The following is a 13057-nucleotide window of genomic DNA, read 5'->3' on the forward strand; positions in this document are numbered from 1 at the left end:
GGGAGTTTCAGGAGGCTGATAAATCCAGGCTAATGGAAATGACTATTGCACAACACGGGAGTCTTCACGTGGCCTGACTTCCAATAAACTGTTCCCCTCCTCACCCCTTGGAGAAAGTGAAATAAGACATTAGACTTTCAATAATCTCATATGGTGATGATCAATCAAAACCCAGAGGAGAAGGCCAATTTATAGAAATTGTATCTGCTTCACTGGGCGCCTGGAACCAGGAGGTGAAAAGAACACTGTGCTCGCCTTTGATGTGTGAAGTTGCCCCAAAATGACAAACGCAGGAACACACTGCCTCACACATGAGGTCTTTTCAAAGAGAAGAGGGTGCTCTGCAGGCCTGCGCTGGGCAGATCACTGTAGGGACCTGCCGAAAGGCGGGAGCACATGTTTAGGACACATCAAAGCGATTTCTTTCTATTATCTGCTGGCTATTGAAACTTGGAGATGCCATCTTTCTTATTTGTTTTATTACCAAAGAAATTTATTGACTAAATTAACTTTTAATGGACCCTCTACTTTGTTCAACAGAGTTGGTTCTTAAGACTTGGGCCTTTTTAGCCAGGACCCCTCTAGCTCTGTGATGGGCTTGTCTTTGTGACAACCCCCCCCCCCCACGAGAACACACGCAACCCAAGCCTGGAGGTGAAGGGCTCTCGGTCTCTGTTAACTCCTTGCCTGCCGGTGTCTTTTTTCTGTAGCTACTAATCACCTCCTTTTGATCACTGCCAAGTTCTCAGGTTGAAAGAGGGAGAAAGGACCTCTTGACCATTCTGGCTGGCTTTCCACATGAGCCTGAAAATGTCGACAAATTTGAAACATCTGCCGGGCTGCCTTGGCCTGATTGCTAAAATATGCCGACCTCAAGCCCCCTCCCCCCGCCCCTTTTAATCTGTTTCATATTCACAAATTAAGCATTTAGTCTGGGTAATAAATCAGGGCGGTTTACGAGGCTCACACGAGACAAACAAGCGAGAAGGGCGCAACACCAGCCCCTGGAAGCGCAGTGCACGGAGCTGCCAGGAGGCGGGAGCTCCACGCGCTGGGACGCGGAGAGCAGTCCTGGCGCGCCCCGACACGCAGTCGGCACCCACACTTTGGCCGGTCCCGCAGCCAGGGGGGTGGAGGGTGCAGAGGAGCAGCCACAGCCTGAACCCACGCCCCTCCAACCTTCCGCGAGAACCCGCGGCACCCGGCCCGCCCCAGAGCTCTGGGCAACTCGGCGCCCCCGCCCCGCCTGGGAGCTGCCGCTGGCGAAGGCGACAACCTCACCCGGCACACACCCTGTGGTGGGCCCATTAAGCCTCTCCCTGCAGAGAAGGCTGGATCCCCTCCCCCACCTCTCCCATCCGGCTGGGCTCAGCCTTCAAGATCCAAAGGCCCACACTCACCGGAGAAGCAAAAGATCCCCCTCCACATCCACGTGTGACCTCCACTAAGCCTGGGAGCTACCCTCTCCGCGCCCCCAAATCTCCCGGCGCTGCCTCCTCCCAGGTTTCGGTCCCAGCAACCACAATGCTACTTTCAGATTCAGACTGGGGGCGGGGGGCTCCTTTGGAGTGGATCAGGGCTCCGACTTGGGGAGAGGAGCGAAGGCACACACAGGGCCCAGGCCCCCGCGGCAGAAACCCCAGCCCAGGCTTCACTGACCACCCAAACTCTGGGGGCTCCAATCTGTGCGCTTCCCGCCCTCCCCAGTGCATCAGAGAGAGGCGGACTAGGACCAGTGATCTCGGGCCAGTCCCAGCCCAGGCCCGTGGGAGATCTCCGAGGGGAGGGTGGCTTTAGGGTCACCTCGACTGGGCCTCGGTCGCCCTGCTCTGCTCAAGTTCCCTATCGACCGGCTATCGTGGGACGCGGCGGCGGCGAGGACCGGCGGGAAATCGGGAAGCTTGAACATGCAGCCTAACCCGGACGCAGGGGGAGGTAGAGGAACAATCCTGCAACCCGCAACACAGTGCACACGTCGTCCTTCCTCTTCCCCTAGCACACATTCCGACTGCGAAAGCCATTACCGCCGGCGCGCGAGAGACTTTTTAAATATTTACAGCCCGCTCTCCGCACGGTAGCCTGATCCATCTTGTGGGCGCGGAGGCGGGGCGCGGGGCTCCGCTCAGGCGGAGGCGCGGAGCCTGGGCGGGGGGGTGCTGGCCGCCACCCCCGCGGCCCTTAGGTCCTCCCGGAGCCCCCCCGCCCTCCCCCGGTGGGGAGGAGACCCGAGACTGCGCGCCGCGCGCCCGGGGCCCTGGCAGGGCCGGAGCGGGCGGGGGACAGAGTCCTGGAGGAGGGAGGGCCGGGAGGCTGATTTAAAGGTTCTCACCGGGAAGCGAGCGAGGCACAGACCTGAGAGCCGCTGCACGGTGAAATCCGAGGAGCTCTCTTGGCGAGGAGGGGCTGTCAGAGGCCATTTATCTCTCGCCAGAGTGGAGGCTCGGCTCCCACACCGCCCGCGAGTAACAATGGCAGCGAGCAGCAGCTCTGCACGCGCTTCAGTGCATGAATGGATTGCGGAAGATGCCTGCGCTCCGCTCCGCTCAGGCGCCTCCCGGAGCGCCCCCTCCCCGCCCGCGCCCGCGCCCCCGCCCCCGCCGCCTCCCTCGGCCTCGCGGGCGCCCAGCGCCTCGGGGTTCGCAAGTTGGGCCCCGCGGCGTGGTCCCTCTCACCCGCCCCCTCCCCCGCCGTTCCCAGGGCCTTGGCACCTCGCCACCGGGTGTCATTAGGGGCTGAAACTTGACACTAGCCTCCCCGGCCTCCCCGACGCAGACACCCCCGCCGGCCCGCTCCCTCTCTCGCTCCCCTCGCCCCTCGCGGCAAGTTTACTTTCAAGGAGTTGGACCGTGTTTCCGCCGCACAGGCCAACGGCGTGCGGGCCCCGGGAAGGGGGCCGGCTGGGAAGGGTGTCCTCACCTGCAGGTCCCCGCTAGCCCAGCCCGAGACCCGAGGCCAGCGCCCCCTCCCTGTGGCGGCTGGTCCACGGACTCCCTGGGTCTGGCACATGCACACGCACTCTGAGCACCCCCGCCCAGACCACAGGTCCCGCCAACTTTCGGGTCGGCGGCAGAACCGTGTGCCCAAATTCTCCTTGGGCGCCTGGCAATCTCGAGAGTTGGGAGAGCGCCACAGACCGCGAGGTCAGCAGAAGTGTGCCCCCTCAACCTGCACGGGTTTCATAAAGTCCCCTCTCCAGTTTCGGCCTAGGGCTGAGAGCAAACGGGGAGCGCAGTGAGATGGGTCCCCAAGCCCTGTGGGGTTTGCTTTGCAGGACCTAAGCCAGAACCTTGGGGGGGGGTCCCCGGGTCCCACAAGTATCAGCTGGGGGATGGGGAGCGCAGAAGTGAACACCCGCAGTGACCCTAAGGCCACGTCAAGTAGCCCGCGGGGAAGAGGCTGAGCTGAGCCCAGGTTGCGGGAAGAAAGCCACACGTGCGCAAAGGCACACTCAGGGTGGCAGAGAGAGTGCGACCTGCCGACCCAGGAGACTGGCGAGGACAGGCAAGAAGCTGGCAGCGAGACAAAACGGGAGGAGAGAGCCGGGGAGGCTCAGCCGCAGACCCGGAAACTCAGGCAGCAGCGAGCTGCCCAAGTCCCAACTGCCTGGCATACCCCCATCGCACGCCCTGGGATAAGGACAGGGACTCTCCAGGCGGCCTGCTGCCAAAGCTGGTCTCCGTTGGGTCTGAGCGGGCCAGACGGGTCTACTCGGGCCTTCCCAGCAGATGGCGGTCCCCGGGGCAGACCCCTCTGGTCCCTGCCCTTCCCTGAGCTCCGGACAAAGGTTAAAGAAGCTGGGCACTTTTCTCTGGGAACGGACACCGCCATCGGAGAGCTAGTGTCTCACTCCGGACCTCAAGGGAGTGCTTATCTGACTAGAAGGCCGCCACCCTCCACGGAATTTCCACCTGAGCTTCCGGATGGCAATACCCTTAGGGCCTCTACCTCCTCCCTGACCTTGTAGGCATGAGGAATCAAGCTGACTTCCCGCAAGAACCAGAAGGGTAATAATGCAGGAAAAGCCCCCAGACTCAGGTTCTGGGTGACTCCCCCCACCGCCTGCATACTGGGCCCATGGGTGCCCACCTCTTTGCTCCCTCCTCCGCCCCACTGCCCACTCTGCAGCCCTGGGGCAGCGGCTTCAGAGTGTGCCTCACTGCCCCCCAATGAAGCCAAGCGTTTTCCTGCTGCTGTTGGCTTTGCACAGACTCGCTGCACTCAGACATGCGCGCTCTTGCGCGCGCACACAGACACACAGTTGTTCTCACCCTTCCTGTCTTCCTGCTGACAGTCCTCTAACCCGACTGCCTAGCCCCAGTGCAGAGTGTCTGGCAGGGCAGAGCCTGGCAGGCCCAGATGAGGTGACCAAGGGAGTGAAGGACATGGCCCTCAATGGGGAATGGGCTCCTTTCTAAGAAAGAAGACAGTCTAGAGCCAGCCTGCAGGAAAGGGGAGCATAAAGGGAAATCCAGCACTAATCCCTCCGCCTGCCTATGTGGGGCCGACAGTTGACAAAAGCCTTTTCCCTCAATATTATCTCATGTGCACCAGCCTCACTGCCAAGCTGTGGGGGAGGTAGAGCAGATAGCATTACCCCCAAGGCACAGGAGGGAAACAGGCCCAGAAAGGTTAAGAGAGGTCTTACTAAAGGCCACACAGCTAAGCTGGTAAAGGAGGCCAGAGGCCTGGGGCTTCCTGCTCGAAGTTCACTTTCCTGTTCAGTAGTGGTGTGTGTGCATGTCTGGGTGAGTATCTGTGTGGAGGGGAAGGGGGACTGCAGAACAGGAATGGACAATCCAGTTAGGAAGTCCAGGAAGGAAGGACACAGCCCCACACCTCTTCCTCTGCCCGGGGCTCACATGGCAGTCCCTGCTCTGGCCACAGCGGCCTGGGGCTGGCCCACCTGCACCTGCCCAGGGTGGGGGGCTGTGAGTGCCTGCCTGTGCCTTAAGCAGCGGCTATTCCAGAGGTCCTGTGTGCTCCTTGGGAGGCCCAGCTCTACTCAGCCCTCCTCTCAGACTGTCATCCCCGCCCCCCAGCCTGGGCTGCAGGATGCCTTGCGTCCAACTGTGGTTTCCGGGCAATAAAACAACTATTAAAGTCTCAGGCACGGCTGGTGATTTGCATCACATCCTCTCGTGCATGGATTCAATATTTAATACACAATATTGAATACGGATATTAAAAATCAATAGCTGGGGACCCCTGGGAAGGCGGCACAGTGCGCTCCTGCTTCGGGAACACAACCAGCTCCTCTAAAAAGACAGGAACGGCAAGTTCAGCCAAGCTGAGCCCGGCGCCAGGGGAAGTGAGGAGTAGTGGATGCATCTCAGCTTCCTGATATGCAGAACAGCACCAGTCCTGAGTGTAAAGGGAAGTCAAAGGAATAGTATGCTCTTGGGCTTCACTAGTTGCAGGATGGGGGTGGGGAGGGATGTAGAATTTGTTTCCAAGCAGGCTACCAGCCAGGCGCGTGCAGTTCATTCTTTTGTTGCTGTTCCCACTTTGGTTTGGTTCAGGTCTGAGTCTGGCTTGCAGGCACTGAACTCTTCCCACCATGATGGCTCCTTCCCGGAGCCTCAAGACATCCATCACCACAGCCTCCTGGGGAGCCCTTGGCATAAGCTTTCGGGGAGACAGAGCAGGAATTCCAATGGCTCAGGATATTCTTTGCAAGGTAAAAGAAATGTGAATATCTGAGTCGCTGGGGCTTCTGAGGCAGCATCAACCTCCAGGACAGAAACCGCTGGACCTGGTAATGCCTGGGGGGGGGGGTGACAAAAGGAAGGGGTCCAGAAGGAGGCTGGGACATGCTCCAGAGCCAGAATCCAGATTGTCTGTTAAACAGCCAGGAGATGAGCAAGCTCCCGGGATGCATAATTATCTTTTTTCAGGCCTGAAGAGGAACACAAATTACTCTCTTCATTATCAAAACACAGAAAAATACTTTACCCTAAACAGAACAAGACTCTCGCAGACTGAGAGGGTGGGGTGAAGGAAGTGGAACATCTTTCAGAGGAGTCTTTTCTGCTACAGAAAGAGAAAACTGACAACAGGAGACATACTTAGGTTATCTGATTGGAAGGGACTGGAGGGAGGCCTTCAGATGCCAAAAAAAAAAAAAAAAAGGAAAAGAAAAGAAAAGAAAAGAAAGAAAGAAAAAACTAGGTGCACTTGACCCACTGAAGTGCCATCCTGGATACCAAGTTATATTAATTTTATAGATTTCCTTTTTCATCATAGCTTAAATCAATACAGATCGAGTGGGAAAGGTTGCTCTGGTTATAAATAGATTGGAAGGACACCTCAGGAAAACCTCCTAGTAGTCATTTGGGTAAAAGAAGTGAAGAAGATAGGTGTTGGAAAGCGACAGTTAATGAGCCTGTGGCCTCAGCTCTTTGTTCCCTAACAGTTGTCAGAGAACCATCAAAGGGAGGGAGGGAACAGGCACCCTTCTCAGAACAGGCTCAGGAAAAGCAGCCGCTCTCGGGCTGCTGCAGATCCCTGCTGGTGGTTCACGTACACCCAGCCCCCTGGGAGTTTGCCTGTGTGTATTTATGCGCTTCCGGACTGGGGGTGCAGCTGCTTTTACAACATGGGCTCTGGGCCTGTGGAACCCACTAGGAAAAAATTCTACACAGAGGGACGTGTTCTAAGGAAAGGCTGGATAGAGGGCAACTGAATGGAAGCAACTCCAGCACCCTCTTCCTAAGTCAAATCGCTTCACTTCTCATTCAGACTGCAGGTCCAGCCTGGCCTCTTACGGACCTATGCCGACGGGACACTTTGCATCGACTACAAAGAATGGCTCAGGAAGGTAGGGGATGGCTAGCCCAGGGAGGAGGCTGGGGTGAGGGGAACCATCCCTGGCTCTGGAGGGGGTTGCACCTCCAGAATCTTCTGAGATTGACACATCTCCCCACAAACACCTGGTACTTCAACCGAGAAGGGAAACAACCTCCCAGTGTTTGGGTGGGATAGACCCAAGGTATAGGAGGGCTCTACTGCTGGACGGACCCACATAGCAAGTCCCAAATGTCCAAGTGTGAACAGGGATGCGGGACAGGGCAGGAGGGAAGAAGGTGTCTTCCTGCCTCCTGTCATCCCACCACTCCATGTTTTCCTGGAACGAACTGAAGTTGCTAGCGGAGTAGTTCTCGGATCCCCTCCGGACTGTCACTACCTCCTGGCGCAAGACAGAGAAGACATGGGCCTGCTGCCTGCAAGATCCCCTTGAATAGAACCAGGAACAAGGATCCTGGGATCCTGGTGCGAAGCCTCCCAGTTCCGCGAAGACTCTACCTCCCCTCTCACGCCCCGCAGAAACACCCTCCCCGGGTAATTGCTGGGGTGAACGTGGTGCCTGAGGCCAGGGTCAGCGGAGGGACTGTCCCCACCAACAACAAGTTGCCGGCCGAGATAACAGCTGTAGGGGGGTAGGGGAGCCGCAGGCAGCCGCGACTGAACGGTTGCGATCTAGAAAATTCAACAAGAGGCCGCCGCGGTGGCGGCGGCTCCAATTAGCTGAGCCAACTGGGAAAGCAGAGAGCGAGGCGGCGGCCCTGCCGATCGTGCCCGGGGCGAGCAGGCGGGCGGGGGCGCGGGGCCTCGGAGCTGCCCGGGCGGCCTTCTCCCGGCCCCTCCCGTGGGCTCTCGGAGCGCGCCTGGTGTTTACACACTGTCCTTCCGACACGGGATCAAGTTTCAGGCCGCGCTGGAGGCGCCGGGGGCCGGCCACAGGCCGGGGAGAGGGGAAGAGCTGGAGCGGGATCTAAGGCAGCGCTGCGCCAACGGGAAGGCCCGGCGCGCGTGAGCACAGCTTGCGCAGCCGTCCCCCTCGGGGTGTGATGGGGAGAAGTTCGCGGGGCCGGGGACAGGGGAGGGGGGGTGGCTGCGAAGCGTAATCTAGAGGGAGTAGCACCTCTGAGTCTCAAGAGTGGAGTCCTGCGCTCACTCCCGCCGGAGAACTCCCCTAGGAGGGGACAGGCGGTACATTCAGAACCCAGGCACTTTGACTGCCTGGAGCGTCCCTGGTGAACTCCCCCTCCCCCCCCCCAGTTCGTTCGATATACTACCCGATTCAGGCCACTGAGGGAGGCAGGGGGTCTGTGGGCTGCGGGAGGAACACGAGATTGGAGACCTCGAACTTCCCAGTGCGCCCTGGACCCGGCGCGCTGCGGAGGCCTCGGGCCGAGTGCCGGAGGGCTCGCCGCTGCGCACCTCCTCTGAGCTGGCAGCCTGCGGGTGCCCCACGCTGTCAAGCGACGGCGAGTGAGCTTCCAGCTGCACAGGCACTGTAAACAGCCGCGTGCGCGCCCTCCCAGCCTGGGCTGGGAACCTCACCCAAACACCCAGTCTCCTCTCTGGCTCCGGGGAGAGGCTTTTGTGGCCGAGCCTGGGGAAAGAGAACCCCCCCCCCAACCCGGCCACCTGGACCCCGAAGCGAATGTTCTGAACCTGCAGGGGTGCAGGGTGCTGTGGGGAGGAGAGAGTCGGCACTTGCTCCCTCCCCACTGAATGTATGCTTTGTTCCGGAAAACAAGGGAAGCATTAGGCTGCTGCCCCCTGGGAAACACAAAACTTCTTTTTGAATCTGGGGAAGGGCGGTTGACTGCATTAGGGAGCTCCCGAGACAGACCGAGGAAGGGAGAAGCCGAGAGGGAGGAAGGAGACCGGGCGATCTCTGAGAGAGGCCCAAGACAAAGTGTGTGTGTTGGGGGTGGGGGGCTCAGGGTGACCCGGCCGAAGACTAGAGAACCTGACTCGGCGCGAAGGTGCTGCGCGAGTTCCAGTGAGCAGCCGGCCCGGCCAAGTGGCGCCTGCCCAGCCAGCGGCTGTGCCAGCTTCCTGCCCTGCCCAGGACCGCGGAGCAGTCGGGGACGCCGCCGCAGGCTGGCCCGGAATCGCAGGACGACAGCGTGGGGGAGGGGGACGCGAGGCCGCAAGTAAACCCCAACTAGAGCGTTCTGCACACACCGCCCCCTCCCCGAAGTGGGCCGGGACCGGGGTCTACAGGGCGTCGACTCTGGGTTTTCAACCAGGGATGGGGGCAGAGAGCTCGCCAGCGTGAAGGGTAGGGTGGGGGACAGTCTAAGATGTCTTTGATCTCATTTGATGATCGCCTGTCCGATCAGCTCCTATCCTGGCTCTGCCGAGCCGAGGCTGCCAGGTTCAGTGCTACCCTGGCTTGTATGTTCAGGCAAGGGGACCAGCGAAAGCAAATTTGCGATTGCTTCCCAGACTGCCACCCCCACTTAGCCCTCCCCGCATCCAAGGAAGGGGATGGCATGTAGGCTCTGCCCTATTCCCCCGTGGGGCGCTCCCCTCTGCCTCGGAAGCTCAGTCTGCAGGCGAGGGTTTTCCCCCTTTCCCCTGGGCTCGCAGGGTTTCTAACTTCCTCTAAACCTCCCTCCTCGCTCCGAAATGCCCCGAGGAGAGGAGCCGAGAGGAAGCACGCCGTTAGTGTGCGAAATGAAGACCATGTGTGAGGATGGCGGCATCAGAGTGCAGCCGCGGGGGAAGGGGGTGGCGAAGGCCCCCGCGCGGTCCGAGGCTCCGGGTCGCAGCAGCCAGCGCCTCTGCTCGGCGTTGGGGACGCAGAGCCGCATCAAGACAGTGGAGGGGCTGGGCTGGCCTCGTGGCGGACGGCGAGGAGGAGGTGCGGGGGCTGCCGCGCCGTGGGGGGCGGGGGGCGGGGACGCAGCCCCGGCTTCCTGGGCCGCAGCTGCGACCCAGGGCGCAAGAGCAGATCGTGCTCCACGGCGGCGGCGGCTCGGGCCCGCCGTGCTCGCAGCTGAGAATCAACAAAGGGAGGCGGCGGGCGAGCGGGGGAGGGGCGCCGCTGAGCATTCGCTGGCTGCTGTGGAATAATAAAAAATAATTAATAATGATAATAAGAGAAAAATCCCTCGGCTTTCATGGCTCTGGGTTTCCGTGTGGCTGCAGCGGGAAGCGCGCTGTCCTTGAGGCGGCCTCTCTCGCCTGGCCTGCCCGCCCCTCCCCCTCCCTCGCCCCCTCCCCTCTCCGGGAACCGGGAAGAGAAAGGTCTGCAGCTGACAAATATTATCCATTCTCCCCATCGATCGCGGAGTGTACAGATGTGAGCGCTTGATGTGCCCGCGGAGCGGCGGATCCTCCCTGCTCGCTCGCTCTCGCCCAGGCTCCGCTCGCCGCCCCCCTCCTCCCCCTTTGTTCTCCTCCCCTTTCCCTCTCTTTAAATAGATTTCAGGGCGCTGCCTGTTGGAGAGCAGCTGGCGATCTCTCCCCAGAGAGGGAGCGAGCGCAGCCCGAGGTGCCCTGTCACCAGCCTCCCCTCCCCCACCTCGCCTACCCGCTGTGAGCCCCCCCACCTTTCTCCAGTTTCCAAAACAGAAAACACCAAGAACACCCACGTCCACTGAACCGCGAGTCTCTCCGAGCCTTCAGACCCCTTGCGCTGTCCCCGTGCTGTTCCTTGAGTCTGTGCGGGGAAAGGAGGGGTGCTCAGAGAGAGGACACAGGGCCAAGGTAGAGAAGCCAAGGGTGGGGATCTTTCCCTGGCAGCAGCAGGGACGCAGCCCGGGTCACGCTAAGAGAGGGTACAGTTTACCCATTAGGGAAAGTCGGCGGAGGCGGTCCTTTTATTCCTCTTTTGCAGATGGCAGATTAAGCCGGTAGCGACCGGCCTCAAAGGGGCCGGCCGCTCGGCAAAGGGTTAACTCTCCGGCCGGTAATCGCGGACACGCACACACACACTCACTCACACACAGGAGCACGCGCGCGGCCAGTCCTCCCCGCTCGCCTGAGCGCCCGCCTCGGCCCGCAGTGCACCCGTGGCTGGGGGAGTAGCTCCGGGGCGGGGGTCCGGGGGGAGGGGCGGGCTTAACCAGGCCGCTCGGCCACCTCGCCGTCTGTCACTTAAATGATTGTCCTCCGCTCCGCTCAGTGCGGTCAGTACGGGCTGTTAACAGGCAGTTGCAATCAGTTTCCGAAAGGTCAGCCAAGGTCCTCCGGCTCTCGCAGACGGAAGGCATTACGAAACCGCTTTTGTATCTGCAGGCACTTTAGAAAAAGAAGCGAGGAGGGGCGCACCGCAGCTTCGCGGCTGCTTGCGAGCCAGGGGAGAGGGTCCCGCCGCGGGGTGGGGGTGGAGGCTGCACCCTCGCGGCCTTTGCCGCACGGCTGGGAAATCACCGGCGGAGTGACCTAGGCCCTTCAGGTTTTGATGGGGAAGCAGGCAAAAGGGGGCGGGGGGAAGTAGGCAGCAAGGGAAGGAGGAACGGGAGGAAGTGGGAGAGGCGTCCTGGTTCCCCTCCTGGCCCCGCCTGCGGCCCACACCAGGACCCGGACGGAGGCGGGCAGCCTTGAGCTCCGGGAGACAAAACTCGGACTACCAGAGCCTCCAGACGCCGGGAAGTGGGGAAGAGAGTGGTGTGTGTCTGTGTGTGTAGTGGGGAGACCCTTGCACAGCGAGCGAGTCCCCGCGCGGTGTCTGAAGACGCTGCTGCCGCCGCCGCTAGAAGTCGTCCATCAGCAACCAGTCCAACCTGCCAGTGATAATGTGCGATCAACACCAAATCACCCCTGCCAGGCGCGATCCATCATCGCAGCGCGCCGCGGGCCCGCGTGAGGCTGACTCGCGGCTGGAGGGGGGTGTGCACAGAGTAGGAGGCGGCCGCCCAGCTCTCAGAGACTCCGCGCACCTCGCTGCCCCTCCTGGAGGCCTGCACCCTGGCGTTCAGAACTACTCAAGTTCCTCAGCTTGCAGAGCACAAACCCGGTGGCTCTGAGTTCCAGATGCAGGTCACTTAGGAGCCCGCGCGTCCTTCGCGCCCTGTTACCCTGGTCCCACCCTGCAAAGCCATCCTTAGAGCTGTCCTGCCCGTCCCCTCCCCCTCCTCCCAGAAAGCGTGGCTGGCGGGAAATTAATATTTAATATCGTGAAATTGATTAAAGGGCTGGAAGCCGGCGATAGGGTGGGGGGAAGGGTAGGGTCTCCGAGCGTAATTAAAGATCTGAGAGTCGTGGCCGCTCCTTCTCGGCCCCGGCCGCACGTGGCCTTTGTGATGCCGAGGCAGGGTCGGCCTGGGCTGCCCTGGGCCGGGTGGGCCGGGACGGTGGGCGGCACATCGGAGGGAGGTTATCCGGAGGGAGGTTATCCGGGAAGTGGTGAGTAACCTTAGCGCATCTGGGGCTTCACGGAGATCCGTCCGTCCCTCTGGTGCCTTCCAGTTTCATGAGCCCCTCTCGACTACTGAAGTCCGAGGGTCGGTTGCTGCAGCTCCTCGCTGCTTGTTCGGCGAAGATGCACCGTTACTGCCCGGGAGGCCCCAGCTCGTCCCCACCCACCCCCGCCGTTCCAAGACCCTGTAGGGCAGCTTCACTGTGGGTCCTGCTCCAAGACTGCCCCCATCCCATGACAGGTGGGTTTCTCCGCCTTTCACGCAGCACTTCCGGAGGGTGAAAGTCAGGTTCACCCTTTTGTCCTGCAACTTGGGGGTCCTGCCTGTTCTCTCCGGTCTAGGCCCCACCCCAGGCGGCTCAAGCCTGGGGCAGCTTAACTCGTTCAGCTGCGCTGCAGATGGGGCCTGCTGCTCCAGGCAGCTGTCTCCAGGGAGTCGTCACCGAACCAGCTCGGCCGGCCGCCTGTCGTGCCGTTTAAGGTTACTACGCCTCCCGGGAGGGGCATCGGGTCTGGACTAGAGTGAAGGTGGGTGCAGCTGAGACGCCCAGGCCACCCGGGCTGTCGCTAGGAGAGGAATTCGGTGCGCGCAAGGTCAGCGGTAACCAGTTGGCACTGGCGACAGCTTAGAAATCGGAGAGTTGGCACATTGGTGGGATGACCCCAGTTCATGGAGGCCTGGCTCCAACGAGCTGTTTTGAACTTGTTCTTGGATACGATTAATTTTTTGGTGAACCACTCTGAAAAGTACCAAGTGTACAGAGGAAAAGAACACACACAAGAAACACACCTAGCAGCATGTTGGCCCTAATCAGCTAGGGGACCAGTAGGGCCCTCCAGGTGCCAGGCCCTCTGCGGGAAAGGTCAGGACCACGGAGGATTAGACTCAGCCGTGGG

General features: G+C 60.7%; 1 protein-coding gene across 2 annotated transcripts in view; it reads right to left on the reverse strand.

The window, feature by feature from the left end:
- Positions 1 to 13057, reverse strand: part of Bcor (BCL6 corepressor) — a 132183-nt gene that overhangs the window by 93075 nt on the left and 26051 nt on the right. The window contains exon 1 of one of the 2 annotated variants that reach the window (XM_046465026.2): positions 2353 to 2475. The exons of the other annotated variant lie outside the window; for it this stretch is intronic. The gene's annotated coding sequence lies outside the window, so the exon portion shown is untranslated. Of the gene's footprint in view, positions 1 to 2352; positions 2476 to 13057 lie in introns of those variants that run through there. 2 annotated transcript variants of the gene reach the window in all.

The sequence above is a fragment of the Marmota monax genome, unplaced genomic scaffold (genome assembly GCF_021218885.2).
Source record: "Marmota monax isolate L192 unplaced genomic scaffold, Marmota_monax_Labrador192_F-V1.1 WCK01_AAM20220418_F8-fsc00158, whole genome shotgun sequence".
NCBI classification, from domain to species: Eukaryota; Metazoa; Chordata; class Mammalia; order Rodentia; family Sciuridae; genus Marmota; species Marmota monax.